The sequence below is a fragment of the Lepisosteus oculatus genome, chromosome 8 (assembly GCF_040954835.1).
Source record: "Lepisosteus oculatus isolate fLepOcu1 chromosome 8, fLepOcu1.hap2, whole genome shotgun sequence".
NCBI classification, from domain to species: domain Eukaryota; kingdom Metazoa; phylum Chordata; class Actinopteri; order Semionotiformes; family Lepisosteidae; genus Lepisosteus; species Lepisosteus oculatus.
In genome coordinates this window covers 40,354,771-40,360,805 of record NC_090703.1, presented here as the reverse complement: position 1 = coordinate 40,360,805, position 6,035 = coordinate 40,354,771, and positions in this window count along the sequence as shown.

Below are 6,035 nucleotides of genomic sequence, written 5' to 3'. Positions count from 1 at the left end.
AGACAATTATGAGGTTCACTGTAGTATCTTTTTTTTAATAGCAACACAATTCTATTTGCCACAAAAGCTCATAGCCCCCTTTCAGAAGTAACAGGATATTTTTAATACACTTATTAAAGGAGTAATCTCAAACCCTGGTCCTGGAGAAACCTGATTCAGTAAGTTTTATATCACATTGTAAATCACCAGTGAACCAAAGTTGGGGTCACCAGCTTGAGAAGGATCAGCTTGATGGTAACCTATGACTGATTCTCAACCAATGGTTCTGGAGGAACATGTTGGTGTTGGTTTTTACTCTGGCTGGGGCTGAAACCACCAGTGCTAACTGAGCCACAACCTGTTTCCCTGTTTCTGAAGAAAAGCTCTTTCTGGGTGAAGTTTGTCTTATGTTACATGCACCTACAAGTAATGTTTTTTTCCCCTTTCTGCAGATGCCCAGTTAGTTACATTTCAGGTAACACATCAAAACAGTACTGGACTTCAGAAATTAATACTGATTACAAATTCCATTTGACTTTTTAAGGGGAGAAAAGACATTTACAAATGTGCTGCAAACAGAAAAGTGGAACCTATGTGCCTGTGATTGCAATAGTAAAAACCAGAAGATACAGTGTGCCTCTGGAACCAGGACTGAGTATCACTGCTGTAGAAATCTTGCTGACACAGGGTTCTCCAGAAACAGCACTGATCATTATTAAACAAACATTGAAAATAATAAGTCCCAATAAGCACTGCAATTACATTTTTCTGTTGCCCTATTTTTTTCAGTCAGTCTGTTCCAGGTTCAGAACTCTGAAGCATTTCATGGTGCTGGTGGCACTTAAATATGCAAATTCTATTATTGCTACTATTACGTATCATTAAATAACATTAATGTAGTATGCCATTTTAATATATAATAGCAATTAAATATGTCAATGATATACAACATTAAACATATATAGATTTAAAATATTGATCTAATGCCTAGGAAGATATGAAATTTATTTGGGGGTAAGTTTGTGTCTAAACTATTCATTCATCTAGTTGTTTAGAACCATTAAGTCAGCTATCTGTTGTGTTACAGGCTTCTTGAGAGCAGAGAGACCACAAGGAGACGCTGTGTCACTTTGACACGCTGGGGAAAGCGCACTAGCCGGGATTCTGCGCTGTTTCAATTCGGTTCCAGTCTGGAGCAGACGTGGCTGTTCCTAAATCATTATTGAAACTAATCATAAAAGGTGATAGTCGACGCTTTAATTAATTCATTCCTTAATTAACGCAGCATATGACTAAGCAAGGACAAGCATACATCAAATAAAAGTAGTTCGTGTTGGAACTTTTATCGTTCACAAGAGAGACATAGGCGAACCAAATGATACCTCAAAACTACACTTCTGCATTAAAAAGCCGCCGTTAAATTAAAAGGTTCGCTGAAAACGCAGATTTTAAGGATGAAATAGCATATTATCTGTCTAGAAGGCACCTCACTCTGGTGATCTAAAGCTCTCAATTCACTACGCCGCACTTCATTATATTAGTTTAGGTGGGTAGCTGCGTCAGCATGCTTAGGCTGCAAAGGAACAAGTAATAGGTTTATTCCATGCTGAAAAAAAAAGAAGAAATAAAATACCTGAAGAAGGCTCCACGGCCGAAACGTTGTGTTTTCTTTCTTCTTTTTTTTCAGGATGGAATAAACGTATTACTTGATCATTATATTATTGTTGTTAGGCTAAAACAGACAGCATTTTGACACATTCTCGGAATTTGAGACTTCTAAAAACATTTCTGCCTTAATAGAGGTAGAGGTAATAATTGGTGTATACTTTCAAGGATTTCAATCTGTAAACTGTATTGTGAATTGCAATTGTGTAATTTATTGTTTCCCCATTTGTTTTTCTCTTTTCGTTAATCTAATCCCTAGAAATTGCTGTCCCTTCTACTCTTCTATCTCGACAACACCGCTGTATTGTTCGTGCATTCATACATTGATTGCTTGATTGCTTGATTGTTTTATTGTTTGATTGCTTGATTGATGATTGATTGTGTGTGTTTATAAATCACTTTATACTTACGAAGGGGTCCAGTACATTCAGCCATTTGGCAATCCACTGCAACGCCGATCGGATAGAGACCTGAGAACTTGTTTTATCAAAGGAATAAAATCTCTTTAACTAAACATGATTACGAACCCCATTATATTTAATATGCAAATATTTAATAATCAGGTTCTAAAGACCTAGAGCAATTTAACCATGATTAATTAAACAGCTGATTTGTTTAATTAAAAAAATTCGAAATCATTTGGGATAACTCCTTTATCGTATTGGGATAAATCTACTGAGACAAGGAATCATTCTTATTGCTCCTTTTCACACTCCTTCGAGGGTAAGACTGTACTGTCAGTGGTGTAGTGGGCCAAAACTGAATGCAGTATTCAAAAAGAGGAATGAGCAGAGCTTAATTACTACTGAAAAGTCTAAATAATGTTTGAGCTGTGAGCTTCTTTAGGCAGAAAGCAAGGAAAGGGCAGGAATGTCAGGACAAAAGGAGGAGTGGGCGAGTAAAAATGGGCACAGCAGGTGAGAAAGAGCTCCAAGGAAATGGAAAACTGGGAGAGGAACACCAGGTCAAGTGTGAAAAAAACAAAATCTGTAAATGAATGGAGAGGTCAAGAGAGACATTAGTTGGTCATTGAGAGCTGAGGCAAGGTGTGATCATTTTTCTCTGAACATTTTAATTTGGGTTGCAGGAGGTCAGTGTCTGGACAGCAGTTTTCACTTACATGACTGGTGTTGTTTTCAGACAGTTGAGGTGTGAAACAATCACTCCAGGCTGCCAGGTTTGTTTACAGGTGAATTTGCATTTTTCCAGTTCTTTGTTTGGGAATCCTGTGCCCTGCTGGTGCTTTGTTGTTGAAGAACACTTAGGCTTGTAATATCTTTGTGTAATGAGGCTTGGAACCCTATAAAAGCACAGCGTAGTCCTGGCTGAAAAATGGAGGTGAAATGGAGAACTTTGGTACTGGAAAGGTCTCTGATTTTCACTATGCTGATATGTTCCCTAAAATGGTGTGCCAGTCTTTCATCTGTCTTCCCAGTTTTAATGACACTATCAGCAAAAGCTGTAATAAATACAATTGCCAGACAAATGGGATGCTCTCAGTGATTATGAACACAACAAAGTTGGAAAGGGTGTGAGAAAAAGAGGATTTGTGGTATGTTTTGGGATGTTTTCTTATAATAAGAAGTTTTCAGTAGTAAATAGCTGTCAGCCCAATCACACTGCAACTTACAACTAGCAACCCACTGAAGCTCAGCAGGTGTGAGCCTGGTCAGTACCTGGATGGGAGACCTCCTGAGAAAAACTAAGGTTGCTGCTGGAAGAGGTATTAGTGGGGCCAGCGGGGGGTGCTCACCCTGTGGTCTATGTGGGTTCTAATGGCCCAGTATAGTGAGAGGGACATGATAATATTAAAAGGCACTGTCCTTATGATGAGATTTAAAACCAAGGTCCTGAATCTCTGTGGTCATTAAAAATCCCAGGGCATTTCTTGAAAAGAGTAGTGGGGCTGCACATTGGTGGTGGTGGAGGGGAGTCTCCGTTACCTGTAAAGCGCTCTAACTGGAGAAAAAGCACTATTTAAGTGTAAGGTATTGTTATTATTAAATAAACTTATGTCGAAGAACAAAAGGCAGAGCATGTGTTTTATTGTTATTCTACATGCCAGCCTGTAGCAACAGATGGTATATGTTTGCTTTAAAAGTTAAGTGTGGGAAGGTTTAGGAAAGAAATCTAATAGATCCTAGAACCTTCTGCTCTGTCAGCCACGTCACATCTAAGGCTCGGTTCGTAAAGAAGTAACTCCTGTTTCTAGCCCTAATTTCACTCAGAGCTCTGTGTCCTCATTTCATCTCTGAGCTGCCTTTGTTAACACCTTTCAGTCTCACAACCTAATTGTTCAAGCCTAAACAGAATCTATTCCTTTGATCTACGTTAGGTAATATTCCTTTGAGGCTACTGTCTTGTCGCTCTTCTTTAAAGTCATTCCACAACAATATTCTAAATATACAGCATATACTTTATATGATAAATGTATATAATTATCATTGTTTCACAAGCTTAAATTTTTTGGTCCATCACAGCAAATCTAAAAACTCTAATGGCCTTACCCCTGTAACTTCTGGTTGAATCGTATAGTAAAAACAATCACCTTTAAACAGCAGATATTTAAATACCTGAGTCTTTCCATACATTTCTTCTTTTTCATTTGCATATTGTAATTAACTGCTGGCTGCCCTTTCTTACACAGATGATTAGCAACAAAGAAGCGGTATTTTCAAAGGTATGCTTGACACGCATTTACCATACTTCTCATGGGTTCCAGAGAAACTCTTTAGGTGGAATCTTAAAGAGCCCTTCAATTACTCAATTAGGTAAATACTCAGTTGTGCCTTTCACTATGAATTCTTCAGATCTAATGAAAAAATACATAGTACCATGAATGACCAGAGTTCATTTGGGAATCTCCTTCATAACCCTAACCTTCATTTTTTTTTACACTAGTGATATGAATGCCTTTGAAAGCCCCTAAACAGAGTTCACCTTGAACACTAAATGGCCAAATTAAGTGGTGCAGGCTCAATTGAAGCTGGGGATCTATCTGCTCTTTTCCACCAAGCATCTCTTAGATTGTGTGATCCATGACCACTATTTTTAGTTTTACCTCTGAATGTATGGGGTCCTCAAGTCCAGGTTTGCAAGTTTCCATTGCTGCTCACGTTTTATTATTTTCCACTTAAAAAAAAAATACACTTGATCACCCCCCAAAAAAAGATATATTTCTACATTTTAACATGAAGCCTCCTTCTATAAAAGTGTCTTTCTGCGGGTCGTGTCAAGTGATCAAACATGTGAATTGATGACGGGTAGCAAGCAAGGAGCTTCTGAATGAAAAAAAAGATGGATGAAGACAATAAATGTGAAGACACATAAGCTGCCATGACCAATAAAATTGTGCCCTTCTGTGGGACAAAATGTTTTCTCTATTTTGAACCAAATACCAGTAAAAGGGATGAATGGGTAGAATTTTGAAAGCATCTGTCATGTAAAAAAGAGCTTGCTAAGCCTGCAAGCCAGCTGTGCTGCCTTTACTTAAGGGGATGGCCTTATCTGTTGTTGTGTAATGCAATTAAATGACCCTTCAGGGATTAAGCTATTTAAGCTTGGAGTGTTCATGTTTTAAACCTAGCAAATGAAGGTTTGTATTACTTAAGCGAAGGCATTAACCCACGGTGATGAGAACAATTCAATGAAATGCAGCAAGGAAAGTTGATTAGCTATGACCTCGTTAAAGAGAATGCCAGCCTCTGTTCCTCAATGTGCCAGGTGTCATAGTGTAAGGACCCCCAGCAGTGTTCCATCCCAACACTGGACTTCAAGCGCAGAGCGCTCTGCTGCTTGTGTGCAGCTCACAAAATTTGTTGTAGTTGTTGTGCATGTTCAGAGTGAAGTGTGGTAAAACACAGTGAAATCATGGTAAAATCATAAAAGCTTTAGATTCTACTGTTCCGTGAAATGTTTTGTCCCAGTGGTACATTTCAAACTTTTGCCCAGCTGTGTAGCTGTATTTGCAGATTTGGTTGGAGTGTGTTTCACATACTTTTTAAAAGTCCCTTCCTCCTCTGCCTATCATACTGCAGATACTATTTTACATCATGTCCAGAAGATGGAGCTATTAATATTATCATAAAACCTTTACATATCTCACTAAAAGCTAGACCTGTCCTACAGGGAACTAATAATGCTGTCTGTGTAAACCAAATGCAGAACATACTGTATGTTTTTATGAGAGGACAATGTTTTCTGTGCTTCAGTCTCTAATGATGGAAAATAATGATAGAAAAACACATTTGTCTTTGGTTCATTCATTAAAATGGAACTGTTACTGAAAAATAAGATTTCAGTGACCAACACTGTAAAACAGATTTATGTAAAGAAAATTAGTCACTGTACAATGAATGACAAACTTTTAAAAATATCAAACAGTAAAATTA